We start from the raw sequence: 21346 nt of genomic DNA, 5'->3' as shown, positions 1-21346 counted from the left end.
TCTGCCAGTTGGCCAGGATCTGCCAGTCAGCCAGGATCCGCCAGTCTGCCAGGATCAGTTAGATCCGCCATTCAGCCAGGATCCGCCAGTGTGCCAGGATCCGCCAGTCAGCTAGGATCCGCCGGTCTGCCAGGATCCGCCAGTCTGCCAGGATCCGCCAGTCTGCCAGGATCCGCCAGTCAGCCAGGATCTGCCAGAACTACCAGTCAGCCAGGATCCGCCAGAACGGCCAGTCAGCCAGGATGCGCCAGTCTGCCAGGATCCGCCAGTCACCCAGGATCCACCAGAACTGCCAGTCAGCCAGGATCTGCCAGTCGGCCAGGATCTGCCAGTCGGCCAGGATCTGCCAGTCAGCCAGGATCTGCCAGTCAGCCAGGATCAGTTAGATCCGCCATTCAGCCAGGATCCGCCAGTCTGCCAGGATCCACCAGTCAGCCAGGATCCGCCAGAAGTGCCAGTCAGCCAGGATCTGCCAGATCCGCTAGTCAGCCAGGATCCGCCAGTCAGCCAGGATCTGCCGGAACCACCAGCCAGCCAGGATCTGGTAGATCCATCAACCTGCCTGAGCTTCCTCTCACTCCTGAGCTTCCTCTCACACCTGAGCTTCCCCTCGGTCCCGAGCTTCCCCTCAGTCCCGAGCTTCCCCTCAGTCCTGAGCTACCTCAGTCCAGTGGGGCCCGTGGTTATGTTTCCTAGGCCAAGGTTAGCGGCGAGGGTCGCCACTCAAGAGACACTAAGGAGATGGACTAAGACAATTATGGAGTGGGGTCCACATCCAGCGCCAGAGCCGCCACCGCGGACAGATGCCCACCCAGACCCTCCCCTATAGGTTTAGGTTGTGCGTTCGGAGTCCGCCCCTGGGGGGGGGGGGGTGGTTCTGTCACGTTTTGTCCATCGTTCGTATGTGTTTTCCTTGTTTTAGTGTTGGTGAGGACGTGAGCTGGGTGGGCATTCTATGTTGCGTGTCTGGTTTGTCTATTTCTATGTTTGGCCTGATATGGTTCTCAATCAGAGGCAGGTGTTAGTCATTGTCTCTGATTGGGAACCATATTTAGGTAGCCTGTTTTGTGTTGGGTTTTGTGGGTGATTGTTCCTGTCTCTGTGTTTGCACCAGATAGGACTGTTTAGGTTTTCACTTTTCTTGTTTTGTATAGTCTGTTCATGTATAGTCGTCTTTAGTAAAAGCATGAATAACCACCACGCTGCATTTTGGTCCGCCTCTCTTTCACCAGAAGAAAACCCTTACAGCTCTCATGCATGCTTCAATGTTGATTGCCTAGAAGGGAGCATAAAAGGGAATTATCCCATCTGGTAGGCTCACGTCACTGGGCAGCTCGAGGATGGGTTTCCCTTTGTAGTCCATAATAGTTTGCAAGGCCTGCCACATCCAACAGGCATCACAGCCGTATTATGATGATTCAATCTTGGTCCTGTATTGACACTTTGCCTGTTTGGTGGTATGTCTGAGGACAGTGGGATTTCTTATAACCATACAAATTAGTGTCGCGCTCCTTTAACTTGGTGTGGATGTTGCCTGTAATCCATGGCTTCTGGTTGGGATATGTACTTACGGTCACTGTGGGGATGACGTCGTCGATGCACTTATTGAGGAAGCTGGTGACTGAGGTGGTATACTCCTCAATGCAATTTGACGAATCCCTGAACATATTCCAGTCTGTGCTAGCAAAACAGTCCTGTAGCTTAGCATCATCGCCATCTGACCACTTCGGTATTTAACGAGTCACTGGTACTTTGTGATTTAGTTTTTGCATGTAAGCAAGAATGAGGAGGATAGGATTATGGTCAACTTTGCCAAATGTAGGGTGAGGGAGAGTTTTGTATGTGTCTTTGTGTGTGGAGTAAAGGTGGTCTAGAGTTTTTTGTCCTCACGTTGCATATGTGACATGCTTGTAGATATTAGGTAAAACAAATTTAAGTTTTCCTTCATTAAAGTCCCCGGCCACTAGGAGTGTTGCATCTTGATGAGCATTTTCTTGTTTGCTAATGGTCTTATACTGTTTGCTGAGTGCGGTCTTAGTGCCAGCCTCAGTTTGTGATGGTAAATAGACAGCTACGAAAAATAAAGATGAAACTCACTTGGTAGGTAGTGTGGTCTACATCTTATCATGAGCTACTCTACCTTAGGTTACCTCGAGACTTCACTAAGATTAGACATCGCGCACCAGCTGTTATTGACAAATAGATACACACCACTAACCCTCGTCTTACCGGAGGTCATGGTTCTGTCTTGTGGATGCATGGAAAACCCAGCCAACTGTATATTATCTGTGTCGTCGTTCAGTCATGACTCGGTGAAACATAAGATATTACAGTTTTTAATGTCCCGTTGGTAGGATAGTCACGAACGGAGCTCATCCAGTTTATTCTCCAGTGATTGCATGTTGGCCAATAGAACGGATAATATATAATAATAATAATATATGCCATTTAGCAGACGCTTTTATCCAAAGCGACTTACAGTCATGTGTGCATATATTCTACGTATGGGTGGTCCCGGGAATCGAACCCACTACCCTGGCGTTACTTGCCAAACAATTCTCACAAGGCACCCGAATCTACGCACCCTGTATCTCAGTCTTTTCTTCATGCAAATGATGAGGCTTTGGGACTGGTCCGGGATCAACAGTATATACTTTGCATTCTGATATCCAGAAGATATTTTCGGTCATAAGAGACGGTAGCAGAAACATTATGTACAAAATAAGTAACAAACAATGCGAAAAAACACACAAAATAGCACAATTGGTCAGGAGCCTGTAAAACGGCAGCCATCCCCTCCGGCGATATTCTAAAATCTCACATATTGATCATGACGACCTTATAAGAAACATACATCTGACAACATTCGGAATGACGTTCTTTGGAAAAAGTTTCTAAAGCACACTACAGAGAATGTTTAATGACATCTCTTCCAGTTCAAAGTATGAATCAGAGTTTTGTTGACATGAGTCTCCCTCAATGTAAAAGACTAGAAGAGTCAGATCAAAATAAGTCATCAAACCCCAAACCAAAAGTTATGAGTATCTGGGTACGAAAGGACTGTGTACAGTGACTAACAATTCTTTCATAGGACAAGACTCAAAGGACAGTCTGACAAACATGCCTATGAGGCGGTAGGGTAGCCTAGTGGTTAGAGCGTTGGACTAGTAACCGGAAGGTTGCAAATTCAAACCCCGAGCTGACAAGGTACAAATCTGTCGTTCTGCCCCTGAACAGGCAGTTAACCCACTATTCCTAGGCCGTCATTGAAAATAAGAATTTGTTCTTAACTGACTTGCCTAGTTAAATAAAGGTAAACAAAATGATAGGCCAGTCCATTTGAGCCTGTGAGTCTTATTGGTGCAGGGAGATCAGGTGAGATTAATGATTGGATCCAGTAGGTAGGGATGAACAGGGAGATTTTGTGGAATAGAAGAGGCTGGATAGTATAACAGACATCCAGAACATCCATGTGGTGTGCAGCACCAAGGCTTCAGCTGGGGGAGTAGATGCAAGCAGTTGACAGAGAATCACCTTGAGCATTAATTATAAATGGTTAAAATGGTTAAATGTATCGGGGAGACACATGTCCTTTTCAATGCAAGTTAGGGTTTATGGAAAACTGTATTGATGGTTAACCTTACAGATACTGTATAGTAGCTGCCTCTTTTTATATGGCATGCTCAAAACAGGCGGCCACAGAAACAACAAAAAGGTGTACAGGAATCATTTATTAAACATTGCAAATATAGAAGCTGCATCTTTTTGGTGTTAAAGAAATGTGCAGCCACAGAACCAAAAAGCTATGAACAGTTAGCCATAGTAGCTAGAGGCTGTCACGAGAATAGGGCAAATCAAAGTCCTGGGGTTAAAAGGGATTGTGCGTCAGATAACTAGGCATCATTGCCTTCCCTCCCGTTCACAGCCATTCTCTGATGCTTCAGGAAACATGCCCTTCTCTCTCTCCCCTCCCTCTCTCTCCTTTCTACCACTCCCTCTCCCCCACCCTCTCCACTTGCTTCACAGGCAGGGCTACTCCATCTTGAGTAAGCATACTGCAGCAGAGTCGTCTCTAATACCACAGTGGGAGACAGAGCCAGGTAGCTTTTCTTTGTGTGTGTGTGTGTGTGTGTGTGTGTGTGTGTGTGTGTGTGTGTGTGTGTGTGTGTGTGTGTGTGTGTGTGTGTGTGTGTGTGTGTGTGTGTGTGTGTGTGTGTGTGTGTGTGTGTGTGTGTGTGTGTGTGTGTGTGTGTGTGTGTGTGTGACCAAGCATTGGAACCTGCCCTTCAAAAATGCAGGTGTCCCGGTCAGAGAACACCTGAAATTGTCCCCAACAGGAGGGGTGGATTCTATGGGACACACAGGACACTGTCCTCATCAGTCAGTGATATTATCAACAGTACCCAACCTCACAACAATATAATAATTGTAATGGACACTGAGGGTACACAAGATTGGCGGAAATTCACTACGACAATGATGACAGCAAGCTGCATTCAGGCTATTCTTTACTCTACTCACTGCAAAAATAGGCTACACTAATATTTATTTACAATTTTAGGTGTTCTCTGACTGGGACACCTGCATTTTTTATTGGCTTAATGTGATATACATTAAGACAATTTACATTGTTGGTTAACTTATCTAAATAAATGCAATCTAAATAAAAAAATCATGTTTCTTTCTATCTGGATGGTGTGCCTCAGTCATTCTCTGGTCATCCCTCCCTTCCTCTGTCATGTCTGTTTACAAAGTGACAGGAGACGTTAGCTCTGCAAAGCTATGCTACCAAGTGGACATAAACGTATTCAGACCGTTTAGTGCTCAGGATTAATCAAATTATAATTTAATCATCTGATCAAACAGCAATTAGCATAATCACTTCTGGGGAAGGCCTGATAGAATGGAGACTGAAACAGATTTGACCCAGAGCTAGCAACACTTTAATGAGACATTTGTGGAAAATCTTTGAAAATGTTACACATTTCTGGCCACAGAAATGGTGCCGTTTTTTTTGCATACTAATCAGGGCTTGTCGGATATGCCTCAACGCATCTAATAGTCAGCCGAGCAGCTAACAATCACTGGCTGAATAAGACAAACAGGCATCACTTCACACACTGAAACAATAAAACACACTAACCTTGTGTGTTGCTTCGTTTCAATTGGATATATTTAAATGTGCTAATTTAATGCATTATACTCAAACCTAAAGGAGGGACCTGTACCCCCCGCACGTTGACTTGGTACCGGTAACCCCGGTATATAGCCTCGTTATTGTTATGTCATTTTCTTGTTTTACTTTTTAATTGTATATATTTTTTTACTTTAGTTTATTTAGTAAATATTTTTAACTCTATTTCTTGAACTGTATTGTTGGTCAAGGGATTGTAAGTAAGCATTTCAAGGTAAGGTTGTATTTCATTTGATAAAGCTCTTTCATTAGACGCATTTCTATAGACTGAAGACAATTGAAACGTCTGACAAAAAATCATTTAAACTGGCTACACAGCTTTTTTGCTTTTTCCATAATACTGGTGCAATACGACAACAATGTATACCATTGTCTTTAATGGGCTACATTGTATTGCAATATATTGTACTCAAGGTTATCAACTCTAATGTTATTCACCTACAGAATAAGATCTGTGTAGATGCATAAGCCAACTCACCTGCCTCCCACGTCAACTCAGGAGATCAATCATTTTTGCATAGCGGGATACCTGTCCCATGTGTTATAAATGAGCCTGACCTGGTGTGAGTGTGCATGTGTGTAGAAAACCCCAAAGCCTGAGTCTTTCTGTAGAGGTCATTTGGTACTCCTTCCACTACCCCTGTGACAGACTTTAAAAATGGTCTCCCAAAAATAGCTCTGCAGTGTGTGTGGACGTGCACCACATTACATACAGAAACCCACCTGGCAGGAACCTCTTCGCCTGGCAACCCCTGTCTCCAGATCTGGCTACCCGGACACAGCCCTTATCTCAGGAAGGACTGTTGGCACTGTTGTTCTAATGCTTGTTCAAAATAGCAGATACGTCTATAGTATAGTGCCATGGTGATGTCCCAGAGCGCAAGAGTGAGCATGTGAGAACAAATCAAGACTTTAGCCAGAAACTTTATATGTCAACTGATGCTCACGCTGCTCCTGTTGGATTATGGATATATGGATGAAATGTCCATGGCCAAGTCTACAGTCCAGTACCAGTCCCTTTTTGACCTGACATGGTATATAACATACCCTCAAAGTCAAAACAACTCATCCTGTGTACTCAACTCGTCCTAAAATATGTACCTTTCAGGCCTCAATCTATAATGATATTGTAGCTGAAGGGGTATGCTGTATCTCAAAGGAAAAATAGGGCCTATGAACAAGGAAAACATACCCTTTCGCTAGATAAAATCTTATACAACATTGACAAACTGGTAGTTCTGAGAAATACATGCTGCACAGTACAACAATCAAATGTAAGAAAAAAAGTCCAAGCAGGACACTTGTCTTGTGAATATACAGTAGGGCCCACAGTATCCCCACTTGTAGGCTAGCTGTGCCACATTTAGTTCAGCTCCTGCCTTCCTGAAGGGTCAGGGCATTAGCCACTGTCCCACTTTAACATGGAAACAGTAGCATGCCAGCTAAGTGGAAAACAAATGACGTAGGCTATCTACTAACTACTGTTGTTTTATTCATTCACAGATATAAAACACAACCTGCCAGGAATAACCTGTGTGTGTGTGTATGTGCATGTATGTGGGAACCTTGTGTAATAGTTTACTTCCTTACAGTGTGTCAAACACCAATGTGTAACACATGCTGACTCATTCTCGCTCTCTCTTTATCTCTCTCTGTCTGCTTAGTTGCACTCCATCATCTCCTTAAGCATTCTGGCCTGGGTTAAAAGAAACAGTTAACATTTCAATGTGCACACATTACCATATGGTTCAGTCTGTTCTGGATATAACAGCCAACTCCAAGCTCAGGGATATGTTAGGAGATGTCATGACATCCATCTTGCACAATGTTTTAGATATTGCAAATACTTGCCATATGCTGATTTTTATGGGAAGGATGTATTTTGTAAGGCTTTATTTTATAGTGCTGTTGGTATTTATCTATTAGGTCATTTTTAGATCAAATGTTTTGCTGTTGGAGGAGTATTATCAAATATCACTTTATTCTTGTGCGTGTGTGTTTGTTGCTGTGGCTCTGTCATACAGGCTTGGTTCTACGTGAACTGACAGATATATACCAAAGGACACCACCAGCCAGTTTCCCACTGGCATGAACATGACCTCCAAACAATGTTGTCATCTGTTTTTACTAGTTAAATAATAATGATAATGCAATAATAACTGTTTATTTACAAACTATTCAATGTCTTTCATAAGGTGACATTTAGAAAAGAGAAAAGACCCCAAATCAAATCTATGAGTTGCACAGCTGGCGTTTGGAGTGCAGGTTTGTTGATCTCTGATATTTGAAACAATGACTGGAAAGTAATACACTATCTTGAAAAAAATATTATATTTGTATCTAGTAAAGTAGGATTCAACACAACGGGGATCTGTGTGGGGATGTGTATGTAGATATTCCTGCATTTTGTGATAAACGACATCCATCATTGGCACGTACACTGAGTGTAAAAAACATTTTTTATTTTTTACCTTTATTTAATTAGGCAAGTCAGTTAAGAACAAATTCTTATTTTCAATGACGGCCTAGGAACAGTGGGTTAACTGCCTGTTCAGGGGCAGAACGACAGATTTGTACCTTGTCAGCTCGGGGGTTTGAACTTGCAACCTTCCGGTTACTAGTCCAACGCTCTAACCACTAGGTACAAAACATTAAGAACACCTTCCTAATATTGAGTTGCCCCCCCCTCACCCAACCCCTTTTTCCCCTCACAACAGCCTCAATTCGTCAAGGCATGGACTCTACACGGTGTCGAAAGCATTCCACAGGGATGCTGGCTCATGTTGACTCCAATGCTTCCCACAGTTGTGTCATGTTGGCTGGATGTCCTTTGGGTGGTGAACCATTCTTCATACACACGGGAAACTGTTGAGCGTGGAAAACCTCATCAGCATTGCAGTTCTTGACACAAGCCGGTGTGCCTGGCACCAACTACCATACCCCATTTAAAGGCACTTAAATCTTTTGTCTTGCCAATTCACCCTCTGAATGGCACAAATACACAATCCATGTCTCAAGGCAACTGAGACAATCCTTCTTTAACCTGTCTTCATCTACACTGATTGATGTGCATTTAACAAGTGACATCAAAAAGTGACATCATAGCTTTCACCTGGATTCACCTGGTCAGTCTAAGTCTTATGTCATGGAAAGAGCAGGTGTTCTTAATGTTTTGTATAATTACAGGTACATTTACACTCAAAATATAATTGCCCTTTACTTCCACTCACCTGCCCCCATATGCAATGACAAAAACACAGCACCCAATTACTAAGTCAACATGTCTGCTATGATAACACCAAACCTGGGTCTCTCTCTGTGGAGATCTCCCAGATGGGTTGATTAAAATCTCTGTGGTCATGACAGCTTTATCAAGGTTAATCCTGTAGCCTGGTTCCCTGGGCTATTCCTGTTCGAAACGAGCAGTCTAACTGATAGTGACAGCTATTCAGATGCCAGGCCTAGGATAGCTTTAATCTTCTAAATAGGAATCCTCTTGTAGGCCAGCATAGATTAAGGCATTTTCCACATTGGAAGTCTTACTACTGAATGTGTGTTTGAATAAGATGAAAGACACAATTTGGTTATGTTCTGATGGCAAGACACTACTGTCTGTCTGAAAAGTGGTAGGGTGAATCCACACTGAGATGGTTCATGTTTGAATTAGCCGAGGTAGGGGGCAACCCCCCCCCCCCCCCCACACACACACACACACTTACACACAGTGATACTGAGTGCGAATTGAGGAGCATTGTTGTATATTTGCACTGCTTGTTAGTGTCCAATTGAGCATGTGTCATATTTGCCCCCTGGCATTGCTGAGCAAAAACAACATTATGCCATTTCCCCAGTCTGTCTCTCCATGGATAGATCTGTTGTTCCCAGTAAATTTAATACTGATGCAACAGCACTGGAAAAGTGTCATTGACATCAACACTACAATGCTTTTAACTCGTTGCAACTGTGAATTGTTTATGATTGCAAATTGTATCCAAAGACAAGATGAGTTTGCACCTCAGTCTTGAAAATGGAAAGCAGCAAATATATGCAACAGAAAGAGCCCTATAGATTCTGCAGATTTACATGGTCAAATGTCAGGCTGTAGTTAAAAAAATATAACATGATTTAACAACTTGTTAATAAATTGCTCCATACCTTTGCATAACTCAAATACTATAAATACACAATCTAATACATGATCTAAACCAAACAAATAGACATGAACCAAACTATTACTGATTGAGTTATTCAGTCCTTGAAAAAGAACAGAAACCTGAGAATAACGTATCAGAATGACAGACAACTTACCACCAAAGTAACATCTTTAAAACATGCATAAATAACCTTCATATATACTTTCTCTATCTACAACAATATCATAGAGCTGCAGGAGTGATAGGTCTAATCTGTGGGGAAGCACTTCCGGGGTCACCTGCACAGAGTGCGGCCTTGCTCAGACCCAGCCCACACTGCGCCAACACTCATTATCCATGTTTCCATAGAGACCACCTCAGGAGCATGTGCTGCTAGACCAGAACCCTAAAAGCCGTTATGTCTGGAATCCAATCTCGATCACTCTCCGTCTCTCTCTCTCTCTGCTCTGAAGAGCTAGGCTACACATTGTACTATTCTAATATAGGATAGTGCTGGTGATGGGGACGCTGGTTGGACATTCAAAAAATACAAATCAGGAAGATATAGAGCAATATGCAAAGTTGCCTGATATCATAAGACACACTGCAGTATAAGACCTTTTCAATCTATGACCTATCAGCCATATCTATGATTTATTTATTTAAAAAACACATCATTTTTAAAGAAAGAAGCATATAAAATGAAATAATATTGTATTGTATATTATTGTATGCCATTCCTGCCCATAAAACAATCATTTCAACAACCTCAAAGATTGACAACGTGCCTCTTGCGTAAACTTCATCTGTCAACAAAGCACAGATCTTCAACATCAGCCATAGACTCCGCATGTATCACATCCACAGTGGTGTTTTCATTCAAAGTTTCCATGCTGAACGCTTCAGGAGCAGCCATTTTACAACGCCAAAGCCTGCATGGTCAAAACACACCATGTGAAGCCATTCAAAAGCTAAAGGAGAGATAGTGCTCTCAGCTCACACAAGGGTTTATTGTAACACATAATGTATTGATATTTGAAATGGACATCATACTATGGAACAGGGACTCTCTCTAGAACCAGTCAGTCCCGCCTCAGTTGTGTTAAAATGCATTTGTACACGTCCCTCACTGCATCACTGTATTTTCTGTGGCAAACCACTACCTCATTCAGCCCTTCAGCTTTGCCACAAAATGTTTTTTCTGTCATCTTTGGTTGACGCATCTCTCTCCCCTCAGTTTACATTCATCAGTCCACTTTAATTTGAACCCCCACTCCATCCATCCATCTGTAAAAAGATCCTCTAAATGTCCAATTTGTCTCTGGATTATTTATCCCCCCCCCCCACAAACACCCCCAACCCCTTATCCTCCTCAACCTCCTTCTCCTTCTCCCCCACCCCCCAACCCCCTCTCTCTCACACACACCCTTCTTGTACTCGCTAAGCGTTCAGGCAGCCCCAACCCAAAAGCACATTTGCCTCTTATCAAATCCATATTTTTAAGGAATTACAGGCCAATCACTTTTGCATTGTGTAACACAAAAGGATTGTGTTCAACTGTTTCAGGGGGAACACAGGGAAATGAGCGACAAGGGGCTTGCCTCAACTGTTTTTTTTAAATCCTGATGCCTCCATGTTTGTACTTCTAATATGGTGGGTGTAGCTCCATAAAAAAAAGACAGCACAAACTGAGTTGTTTCCTTTTTCACTATTATCTCACAGGATACCTTCTGATTTGATAGAAATAAAGAGATGATCTTATGCACATATTAATTCAGTTAATCAATGAAATATTTTAGTGAATTGTATTCTCATATAAAACATTAATTGGCCTATTACATTTCCCATAGCAAATAAGCATGTTTTTTCCCTAATGAAAACCCTTTTAAAATATCAATATACCCTATGTGCCTAGGGGAAATCATTGCATTTTATTGTCACAATTAAGTGGCACACTATTTAAGTGTAATTCACATGTGATTATGCTGTTATGAATGAATATATAGATTTTCTAATTGTATTGATGCTAATATGCAAATGAGCTACGATAATAACGAATTGGAAATAATTTAAATAAAACAAAATCTGATATTACTTTAAACATGAAGTTACCCTTCCCCCAAAAATGTTTTATCAAAATATACACTCACAATCAATTTCATTAGATACAAATATGGGGATAATGTACAATTAGACAAAATTGAAATAAGGTAACTTATTATTGAAGTGTAACCTGCGAAATGTATCAAAACGATACCTGCATTTAGTTCATATTTTCATATCATTACACTACTCTAGAAATGTCTTACTATAAAATATTATGTTAATCGCCCCAAGGAACAAAGTAGAGTCTAGTTTTTGTTCAGTGTTTTCACATAGTTGTATCCAACTATAGGTATTAGGTAGCCAAATTAACCGGGATGTGACTGGCAGGCTCAGCTCAGCCAGCACTGCTTCTGCTGCCCAATCCAACCGCTCCTCAATTGGGCTCTCAGGACATACCAACAACTATTTACTATATAATTTTACCATAAAATAAGTAATATTATTCCGCAAATAATTAAGATGGGCTATATCTGGTAAGTTTTGCTCAGAGGAAAATTAACATTAAATTAACATTTCCAGAGCATGTCTTTAATGAAGTTAATTTCAAATAGCACAACTTACCATTCAAGATGCACTGGAAAAAGATGACAGCCAATATCCACATGCCCCGCACCGTTCAATATCCAAGCTATGCTTTTTCTTTTTTTCAATCCACACACTTTCTTCCTTAAGTTTTCTTTATATTTCTTCAATATGCCAGTTGCAATGAACGATGGTCTGTACAAATCAGTATCTCTCTCTCTCTTTCTCTCTCTTCGCGTGGGGAAGAGGAGGTATGAGCTTCTGGTGATTGTCTTATGATAAGAGCTTAGATCCAACTGTACGTCTCTCTTGAAGTGGCCACGCCGTGCCTTAGTGCAGCCTTCCCCGCTTCTGGGCGCGATGCTCTGCGGGGTACATGTGGGTCTCGCCTCTTTGAGCTCTGGTCCAGGTGAGTGCGGCTGAGTCAGAGCGGAGACTGGAGGCTGAAGACGCATACGACACGAGGAGGGACAAGCGCAATATGCACAGGTGGAATTCCCAAATGAAATTCAAAGAAAATAAAGAATTAAGTTAAAACAATTCGAATTAGTCTACAAAATAAAGAAAACACTATGAATAAATAATGAGACAAAAAAGTTTCCAGTGAAAAATATGCATACATTTGGATTGGATAAAAAAATTATGCATGAATTTGTAAGCAGGAAGCAATAGTTGTTAGCTGTACTGAAAACTCATTCCCTTTTCGCCGCCTCTCTCCATCCAGCAAGCAACAAGCACACGCATCTTCCCGCAGCCGTACAAATCACACTGGTCCCTGTGCTAACCTTCCCTGGCTCAGAGCATTATGGAATAACTCTCGCCTCCTCCTTCGCGGCCGCGGCCGCTTTTCTTCTTCATTGCCTTAAAGGTGCAGCAGTTCGCCACTCCACCCCTTGTGCTGTGCGCTAGATTGCATACAAGGGTTGCCTCCACTTTATGAGAGAGAGGATACCAAGGTGTCCATCATTGGTATACAAGGACATTATTATTGCCTACATTAAACTAATCGAGTTATAATTAGCCCAATGATTGTTGTAGATGCTATCTGCTAGGATATGGGGTGATGAGAAAGGCGTGATACACACCTGGCTAGACTGACATTAATTTTAGAAGAAAAAAACCCGAAATGATTTTACTTGGAGGACATCAAATCATGTCCTTTAATGTGTTCATGTGTTTTTTAATGTGCCCTGCGGGAGAGTTGGGATTCAGCCAGCCTTTGACTGCATTCATCAATTGACCTTGACGAATATGAGCAGAGGCCTCTCTTGCAGTAGAGGCATCGACAGCGGCCATGTCAGGAACCACGTGCATCTAACCGACTAGGGAGACCAAACGTAAGATTGGAAATGTATCCATTTGCCGATAGCTATGATACTACACACTCAAAATGGTCACTGAATAGATGGATAAGAATAGCCTCTACTGCAGTTTGTTAATGTGGAAGTAGGCTACCATAGCCTACTCCCCTCAGCCTCTCTTACCAGCAAAAAAACAACATGTTTTCTTCTGTCATGTGCTGCACAACGTCTCATGGTTTCCCTCATGTCACGTGAAAAGGAGGGTCGGGAAAATGTCCTTTCAAGGCTGTGAGGTAACCTATTGAACAAAATGCAGTGGAGTTGAAAGAAAAATAGCCATGTGAATGTAACTTCCAATAACTGGGCATCTTTTGGTTTGTCAAGATAATAAAACAGAAATGAAAATAGATTTATCCTAATATACAGTGCCTTCGTAAAGTATTCAGACCCATTGACTTTTTCCACATTTTGTTACCTTGCAGCCTTATTCTAGAATGTATAAAATGTTGTTTTATCTTCAGCAGTCTACAAACAATACCCCATAATGACAAAGCCAAAAATAGGTTTGTGAGAAATAGAAATACCTTATTTACATACTGTACAGTACCATTCAAAATAATTAGACACACCTACTCATTCAAGGGGTTTTCTTTATTTTTACTAATTTCTACAATGTACAATAATAGTGAAGACATCACAACTATGAAATAACACATATGGAATCATGTCGTAACAAAAAAAGTGTAAAACAAATTAAAATATATTTTACATTCTTCAAAATAGCCACCCTTTGTCTTGATGACAGCTTTGTACACTCTTGGCATTCCCTCAACCAGCTTCACCTAGAGTGCGTTTCCAACAGTCTCAAAGGAGTTCCTACATATGCTGAGCATTTGTTGGGTGCTTTTCCTTTACTCTGCGGTCTAACTCTTCCCAAACCATCTCAATTGGCTTGTGATTGTTGAAGCCAGGTTATTTTACATTTACATTTAAGTCATTTAGCAGACGCTCTTATCCAGAGCGACTTACTGATGCAGCATACATAGCATCACTCTCCTTCTTGGTCAAATAGCCCTTACACAGCCTGGAGGTGTGTTAGGTCATTGTTTTGTTGAAAAACAAATTATAGACCCACTAAGTGCAAACCAGATGGGAAGGCACATCACTGCAGAATGCTGTGGTAGCCATGCTGGTTAAGTGTGCCTTGAATTCTAAATAAATCACTGACAGTGTCACCAGAAAAGCACCCCAACACCCTTACACCTCCTCCTCCATGCTTCACTGTGGGAACCACACATGTGGAGATCATCCGTTCACCTACTCTGCATCTCACAAAGACACAGTGGTTGGAACCAAAAATCTCAAATTTGGACTCGTCAGACAAAAGGACAGATTTTCACCGGTCTAATGTCCATTGCTCGTGTTTCTTGGCCCAAGCAAGTCTCCTTATTGTTGGTGTCTTTTAGTAGTGATTTCTTTGCAGCAATTTGACCATGAGGGCCTGATTCACGTAGTCTTTTATGAACAGTTGGTTGAGTTGTGCCTGTTACTTGAACTCTGTGAAGCATTTATTTGAGCTACAATTTCTGAGGCTGAATGTATCCTCTACAGAAGAGGTAACTCTGGGTCTTCCTTTCCTGTGGCAGTCCTCATGAGAGCTAGTTTCATCATAGCACTTGATGGTTTTTGCAACTGCACTTGAAGAAACATTCAAAGTTCTTGAAATGTTTCACATTGACTGACTGTCATGTCTTAAAGTAATGATGGACTGTCATTTCTCTCTGCTTATTTGAGCTGTTCTTTCCATAATATGGACTTGGTCTTTTACCAAATAGGGCTGTCTTCTGTATAGCCCCCCTACCTTGTCACAACACAACTGATTGGCTCAAATGCATTAAGAAGGAAATACATTCCACAGATGAACTTTTAAGACGGCACACCTGTTAATTGAAATGCATTCCAGGTGACTACCTCATGAAGCTGGTTGAGAGAATGCCAAGACTGTGTAAAGGTGTCATCAAGGCAAAGTGTGGCTATTTGAAGAATCTATCATCTAAAATATATTTGATTTAACGCTTTCATATGATTCCATATGTGTTATTCCATTGTTTTGATGTCTTCACTATTATTGTACAATGTAGAAAATAGTGAAAATAAAGAAAAACCCTTGAATGAGTACATGTCTAAACTATTGACTGGTACTGTAAGTATTCAGACCCTTTTCTGTGAGACTCGAAATTGAGCTCAGGTGCATCCTGTTTGCATTGATCATATTTGAGTTGTTTCTACAACTTGATTGGAGCACCTGTGGTAAATTCAATTAATTGGACGTGATTTGGAAAGGCACCTGTACATATAAGATCCCACAGCTGACAGTGCATGTCAGAGCAAAAACCAAATCGATACATGATGTCACATATACTCCCTCCCCGGCCTCTAGGTCATCAGCCTGCTGATTATCCCGCACACCTGTACCATCGTCTCGCGCACCTGTGCCTAATGACACTCACCTGGACTCCTTCAGCTCCTTGATTATCTTCCCTATATCTGTCACTCCCCTTGGTTCTTTCCTCAGGTTTTATTGACTCTTGACGTTGCGGTGTTTGTGTTTATTGTTGTGGTTATTTATTGTTGTGGTTATTTATTAAAAGACTCACTCCCTGTACTTGCTTCCTGACTCTCAGCACACTCGTTACACATGATCTCTTTCATGGACAGTCTCGCAAAAAGAAGCATTCTTGCATTCTAACTATCCACTATTCAATGTGTGCTGAACAAATTAAGTGAATCGTTCACAAACATTGGCAGATTCTAAGATCCAATGACAGTATCGGTAATGTGCTTTCGGACCCTCCCTTGGTTGTATCCTCGCAGGGCAGAAATGTCAGCGATCAATTGGTAAACTCTGATTTACCACCCCCAAAAATCTACCAGATCGAAACTACAAGTGTAATGGCTGTCCTCAATGCAATAGCACTTACAAATGTAGATCCTTTTAACACGCTAAACAGGGAAACAGATCCAAATCAAAGGTGTTATCACGTGCTCCACTAAGACAGTTATTTATCTTATAACTTGTCCTTGAGGTAAAAATGATGTGGGTAAAACAAAGCGCAAATAATTTTTGGAAGCGAACCACTCGATTTTGTCCCTATGTTATATCAGCATTGAACACGTCACACTCCCTAGGAGAGGGGGTGACCTCAACAATTTATTGTTAAAACGAGAGGCTGCCTTAAAGACCCTTGCTCCCTTCAGTCTGAACGTAGACTTTGATCTGAAGCCATTCTTGTGATTATTGTGATTTTGCTATTCATTGTAAATGTTTGTAGGCCTATGTAGCCAAATTGTATCTATTATCGTATGCTATCCATTCATGTTTTTGTATGTTCTTTGACACTTTATGAACTAGTAACCCGCAGTGTTTGTCATTATACCCTGATGAAGACAGCTTGTCTGTTGAAACATTGGTTATTAGGTTATTAAATTATTGCATCTGAGCTCCTAGACTGTGCGGCTCTCCTTTTCTTTTTCAAGAGCAAAAACCAAACCATGAGGTCGAAGACCAGATTTGTGTTGAGGCATAGATCTGGGGAAGGGCACCAAAACATTTCGGCAGCATTGAAGGTCCCCCAAGAACACAGTGGCCTCCATCATTCTTAAATGGAAGACGTTTGGAACCTCCAAGACTGTTCCTAGAGCTGGCCACCCGGCAAAACTGAGCAGTCAGGGGAGAAGGCCCTTGGTCAGGGCGGTGACCAAGAACCCGAGAGAGTCACTCTTACAGAGCTCTAGCATTCCTCTATGGAGATGGGAGAACCTTGCAGAAGGACAACCATCTCTGCTGCATTCCAACTATCAGGCATTTATGGTAGACTGGCCAGATGGAAGCCACTCCTCAGTAAAAGGCACATGACAGCCTGCTTGGAGTTTGCCAAAAGGCATCTAAAGACTCTCAGACAATGAGAAACAATATTCTCTGGTCTGATGAAACCAATATTGAACTCTTTGGCCTGAATGCCAAGCGGCACGTTTGGTGGTGGCAGCATCATGCCCTGGGATGGTTTTCAGCAGCAGGAACTGGGAGATTAGTCAGGATCGAGGAAAAGGTGAACGGAGTAAAGTACATAGAGATCCTTGATAAAAACCTGCTCCAGAGGACTCAGGACCTCAGACTGGGGCGAAGGTTCGCCTTCCAACAGGACAACGAACCTAAACACACAGCCAAGACAATGCAGGAGAGGCTTCGGCTAAGTCTTTGAATGTCCTTGAGTAGCCCAGCCAGAGCCCGGACATGAATCCGATCGAACATCTCTGGAGAGACCTGAAAATAGCTGTTCAGCGACGCTCCAGATCCAACCTGACAGGGCTTGAGAGAATCTGTAGAGAAGAATGGGAGAAACTCCCCAAATACAGTTGTACCTTCCTGCAGGACAATGACCCTGAGCATACTGCTAAAGCAACACTCAACTGGTTTAAGAAGAAACATTTAAATGTCTTGGAATGGCTTAGGCAAGCCAGGCAAGCTAGGCAAGCTAGGCAAGCTAGGCAAGAATCTGTGGTATGGCTAGATGTGCCAAGCTTTTGAGACATTCCCCAAGAGACGTGCAGCTGTAATTGCTGCAAAAGGTGGACCTACAAAGTATTGACTTTGGGGTGGTGAATAGTTCAAGCTCAAGATTTCTGTTTTTTTGTCTTATTTCTTGCTTGTTTACAATAAAAAATATTTTGCATCTTCAAAGTGGTAGTCATGTTGTGTAGATCAAATGGTCTGTGTAAGGCAACGAAATAGGAAAAATGCCAAGGCGGGTGAATTCTTTCGCAAGCAACTGTATAGCGATCATAGAACTGTGCTCTGGAAAAAGAGGCTGCATTGTTTGTAATGTAAAAAAACTTGAAATGCATGGATTTTCCATGTATTTGTGAGGCACAAACAACCACTCAATCTTCACAACAGATCAGCGCCCTGAGCAAAACTTTATAATTGAACCTCTAGTATTGCTTCAAGAAATGATGAAATGAAAGGCCAGTACAGAGAGATAAGACATTCTTACAATCAGGATTACACTCCTTTCCATTACATTAATATTCCTTTGATGTGAAGACTTATTTTACGCTACACATATCAAAATAAAACAATGTAGTTGAGTCAGGTAGAATTGTTCATCACATGGATATTTGTTATACTCTATTACTCTTTTCTACAATCAAGTGCGATATAGTAAGATAAGGAGGAGGATGATGGTGATGTTGATAACATTAACAGAAGTTTCAAGTTTTAATGTCACATGCACTAGTACAGTGACATTCTTTTCTTGCAAACTCAAAACCCAGCAATGCAGTAATCAATAACAATGTAATACTAGAAAAAAACACGCAAATTAAGAAACTATAAGAGCTATATAATACACTGTTCTGTTTAATTATATGTAAACAGTATCAATTGTCAACCCTAGAGCAGGGAAAGTGTTATTTGTTGTCTGTTCAGATTCATCCTGACCTTCATTTTAGTGGGCCAGTTAAACTGCAGCACACTCCACCTAATGCAGCCTCTGTCTCATAGGCTTAGCATCCACATCAGACCGGTACATGCACTGCACCAGGAATTCAAGGCCTGCCTGTCACTGGCCTTGCAGTGTGTGCTGTGCCTGTGGCCACCCAGACCAAAATAAAACATATCATTAACATTAAGCCTGACTTCAATCATCCCAACCAAAATGGCATACAAGGTCTTCAAATGGTCACTCATGCCTACTAGATTGTAATTCTTCTCCTATTTGTGAGCAGCGTTGGTCTTGGTCTCTCTCTCTCTCTCTCTCTCTCTCTGCAGTGAGGGGTGGGTGTGTGTTGTTCATCCAGTCATGGCATTGTTCTTGGTAATCTGCACAGCTCCAGTCCTTTCTGCCTTTTCCTGGCTGCCTCTCTACAGACACTGGTCTCTCTGCAGCCTGCCGCCTGCCTGTCGTCCATTTTCAACACCCCACTAGACTTTCAGCTGGATTATTATTAGAAACAGTTTATTGAATACTGTAGCTCTCAACAGCTCAGCTCACCAAATATGGCAGCGTTCTTCTCAGGCTGTCAGCAATATTAAGTAATTTCTCAGACAATTTGATTAAAGAACTTGACCGCTTATTATTAGCATTTATCTTTGTTTATCAGTCTTATTGTTACATTTATAAAGTTTGTGTCTTGTTAATTAATTGGCCTTTTATCATTAAGGTATGTATTTTTTCTCAAATAGTTGTGAATGGTATTACAATGTGTTTCTTGTTCTGTTGTAATGATAGTGTGAATGAGCAAAAGATTTGACGTGATTACCCATCTGTCTCATAAATATGATGCATATGTTTCATGATGACTAATCATGTACTCATCAAAAGCCATTTGTAACAGTTATGGTTGTTTTACTCATTGGCTTTAATCCCAGTGGTCTGTTTGGGTATAAGGAGATCAGCTTTATAAATCCCATGGTCAATAATCCTTTGTTTTTCCCCATGATTTTCTCTGAAGAGGTTATGATGAAATCAAAGGTATTATGGCTCCAGAGCTTATATGGCAAAGATCTTGTCAATACAAATCCCTACTGACAATCAGCATCTGGCTAATTTGAGCACAGAAGCGGAAAATATAAAATTGTTACAAATACAAATTGTTTGAGACAAGGACACGGTTTTCACTACATACCATTTCATATCATGTCATTCAATCGCACATGGCTTTTGACAGATTATATTATAATTCCTGCGATACCAAATCTCCAAACTTCTCCCAAATTATAACTGTTACAGTGTGTGCATTTGTATTGTGTTCCCAATATTCCATGATGTTCTCACAGAACATATAAAAAAAAGACGTCTCGTTGTTGGCGTTGCTGTATGTCAGGTGACCATATCCCATACTGCCCTGCAGGGGCGGCTTGTTCTCCTTGAGCCACCACAGCACCCTGTTTCGAAAGAGAATGGCAGAGTCTCTGTTTCACCATCCCTTTGTTGTCCAAAACAATGGCTCTGAGTGATACAGATAGATAAAAGGGGGATGGTGAAAGAGAAAGATTGGGAGGGATGAGGGAGGGAGAAAGCTGATTTGAGGTCGGTTGCAATAACCAGTATTATGGCAAATGAAATGTGAGTGCAACGGCAAGCCTGTTCACATCACTCAATATGAGGACACATAAAGGGACTATAAATATCCCAAAGAGCCTACATTGTGACATGCACTCGTCAAGACGTGAGTACCCAGGCTTGACCAAAACACTGGGTAGATGTCTGATCATTTCTGGGCGATGAGGAGAGTCCAAAAGCATGTGAGAAGCGTGAAGGTGATGGAACACTACTCAGTGTAGGCCTCAGTGAACTCACCATCAAAACATACTCTACTGTACCAATTGATCATTTGAGAAAACAACAATTTGGTATTCGTATCCCTCGCTCATAGTAATAGAGAGCTTGACCCTGGAGTGAAAACTCAAAGGTCACAGAGTATTTTGATAATATTAAAACATCCATTAAACACTAACCTATCTTGCAGGCAGTGATGGAGAATTCATTGAAATGGGCTCAATTTGAAGAGTGCTTGGTTGGGTCCCTGGGTCTGGATGTTGAATAATTCAAGCTATATTATGTAGGAGATAGGTAGAAACAGTAGGCTAATGTACATCCAGAGATCCTGATTTTATTGGAACCTCTTAGAATCTCTCTCTGCCCATTATGATTTCTGTGAGAAACGTGAGACAAAGTCCCAGTTAATCTTTAATGAGTGGACATGTCTCCAGAATAAAGAAATGGAGAAACCATGTTCTCGTTGACAGTAATTCTCCACCAATAAGACAGAAATGAGAAAAAAACGTCATGTCTCAGATTTTAAATAGCTATAGCCTACAGTACAATGACTTATCCCAATGTGGTTCATACAAGGAGCATTGGTTTGGCGAAAGCAGTACAACAGAGAGAATGGGACAAATTATTCATATTTTCTTATGAACAATCCCGGTTGCCCATATACTGTAACTAAGACTTGTATCCTTTCGTTTGCTGCAAGGTCAGATAGATATCTAAGGTCTAAATAGATATTTAAAAGACAAATTGAAG

The sequence above is a fragment of the Oncorhynchus gorbuscha genome, unplaced genomic scaffold (assembly GCF_021184085.1).
Source record: "Oncorhynchus gorbuscha isolate QuinsamMale2020 ecotype Even-year unplaced genomic scaffold, OgorEven_v1.0 Un_scaffold_2467, whole genome shotgun sequence".
In the NCBI taxonomy this organism is placed as follows: Eukaryota; Metazoa; Chordata; class Actinopteri; order Salmoniformes; family Salmonidae; genus Oncorhynchus; species Oncorhynchus gorbuscha.
This window is presented reverse-complemented; position numbering follows the sequence as displayed.